Source organism: Solanum tuberosum, unplaced genomic scaffold (assembly GCF_000226075.1).
Source record: "Solanum tuberosum cultivar DM 1-3 516 R44 unplaced genomic scaffold, SolTub_3.0 scf00035, whole genome shotgun sequence".
Taxonomy (NCBI): domain Eukaryota; kingdom Viridiplantae; phylum Streptophyta; class Magnoliopsida; order Solanales; family Solanaceae; genus Solanum; species Solanum tuberosum.
In genome coordinates, this window is record NW_006238963.1 from 2,452,685 (window position 1) to 2,455,079 (window position 2,395).

The window sequence follows — 2,395 nt, forward strand, 5'->3', positions numbered from 1 at the left end:
ATTATGGTAGAAATATCTATCAATGAAAAGTTATGTGCTCGAGAAAAAATGCGGCATAAATGTAATATTATATGTCATGTATATTGCCAAATTGATCGGATAGTAATGACTTATTTAAGTTAATTCTGTAATAAATGAATGTCAACAAGAAAGAACTATTTTAATTTTTCACTCTCAATAAAACATATTACTAGTCAGGAATTTTAGTAGCCTTAGTTGGCTGACTACCTGAACTTTCACTTTGGTGAGATTTCGATTTTCCACTTTATAATTTCCTTCCTCAATTTTTCGGTTCTTTTAATTTTAAATAACAAGATAATAGTATTATTCCTCAAAAAATAGGAAGGAAGGTAAGTGCGGATTAACATAATTGGTGACCTAAAGCGCAATTTCAATTAGAGACCTAAAATCTAACAAAAACTTGGTATATATGTTATTTGAAATCTTATTTATAAGCTTAGTTTAGTAAAATAGTAAAATACATCTTTAACTAAAACTTTTACAGCATATAAGTAGGCTATTTCTCAATTTAGCATATCAGACTTGTGAAGAGTTATGTATTATAAATACCAACAACCATATATCTCAGAGATGTTCCTTTTAAATTATTTCTGCATCTGTAACTTCATATTAATTTCATAAATACTACATACATCAAGAAATGATGACTTGCTTTCGATAATCCAATATGCTACAGCGCGATCTTCGGTACTTGTGCAGAATTGAAAGGATAACACAACAGTCTGATTCTCCGTAGCGGAGACATCACAGCTTGGGGATACTATTCCATCTTGTCCATATTCTGCAGTCATTGTAAAAGAAAATCAAAAAAAAAAAAAAATCTTGCTAGTTAGCTAGGAACATAATAATATTGAGTACCAATCCAACTATTTTGATAAATATAGAATGGGCATTCCATGACCTAAATATGAAGGTAGAGTACCTGAAAACCTGTTTTCTGATATTCCTAGGATCTGCAGTGCTGACATGTTGAAAATGCTTGCGGGGATGGTACTCATATATATATGAGTACCAATAATTGGTGGAAGAGTGAAAAAGAAGAAAATTCAAAATTTCTTGCTAAGAGATGTAATACTACCTCCCAAGTGAGAGCTAATTCTGTAAGATCTGTTATGTTGCCTAACTTTCTTGGTATAGTCCCAGTGAACTCATTGATAGACAATGACAAAATTTTGAGCTTTTTGCATTTTTCCAAGTTTGGTGGAATAACGCCACCTAGGATGTTTTCTGAGAGGTGAAGCAAGCCCTTCTAAGTTTGGAAGATGGTCTCATATAGTTGTTGGAAGCAGCAATGACTCGCATGGTTGATGGTGGTATTGAGCTAGTAAGGTGGTTACTTTCCAGGTTTAAAGCAGTCATGTAACGAAGATCACCAAGTTCTCGAGGGATCTCTCCTTCGAGAAAATTTTCCTTTATTTTCAACACTTCCATCATTTTTAGATTGGAAAGGGAAGATGGGGTTTTTCCGGAAAATTGGTTGCTAGACAGGCGCAAAATGCAAAGCTCTACAAGCTAACTTAAAGATGTTGAAATGGCACCAGTGAAGTTATTGCTTGAGACATCAATCAATTTCAACCTCTGCAAATGATCCAACTCTTCGGGCAAATCCCCATGGATTGCTTTGATTCAGATACCGTTTGAAAGGGGGGAAGACTCAAGTTACGGAGTGATAGTGTGTTCGAATTGAGGCAAGTGATCTTCTAAACCTTGTAAAACTTGTAGAATCATCTGTTTCCCTTCATTGTATGTGTTGGGGATCAGTAATGGGAATGAGGTGATGGGTTCAATTATTCTACTTGATTGATATTAATGAATAAAAAGGGAATTATTGAAAAAGGCAACATGTTGATAATTGTTTCGTGAATTGCCTTATTGTGGACCCTATTTTGTTGATTGATGAGGTGATTTGATTGCATTATTGTGGACTTGAATTGCTTGAGTTGTTGTCTCTTTCTTATGGTGTGAAATTACTTATTTGCATTGATTGTTGTGCACTGTGATGAGACATGTGTTATTATGCCGAAGGGAAATGGTTTTGGCTAGTGATGCGATATAAAGCCGAAGGGAAATGGTTCCAACAAGTGATATGATATAATGCCGAAAGGAAATGGTTCCGGCTAGTGATGTGATATAAAGCCGAAGAGAAAATGGTTGGCTAGTGATATTGAGCCGAAGGAAAATGATTCCGGCAAATGATACTATATAAAGCCGATGGAAAATGGTTCCAACAAGTATTTGATTATTGTGATTTGATGAACTTGATTCTTGAGATTGATTTACTTGATGCTTGTGATTGATCTACTTAATACTTGTGATTGATCTACTTGATAATTGTTATAGATCTACTTGACACTTGTGATTGTCATACGTGTTG

General features: G+C 34.5%; 1 long non-coding RNA gene across 1 annotated transcript; it reads right to left on the reverse strand.

Moving 5' to 3' along the window:
- Positions 1-543: 543 nt before the first annotated feature.
- LOC107059770 (uncharacterized) lies at positions 544-1,827 on the reverse strand. The gene is made up of 2 exons (XR_001472907.1): positions 944-1,827; positions 544-802 (listed from the first exon to the last, which is right to left on the reverse strand). It is a non-coding gene; the product is annotated as an uncharacterized lncRNA (long non-coding RNA).
- Between the last annotated feature and the right edge of the window lie 568 nt (positions 1,828-2,395).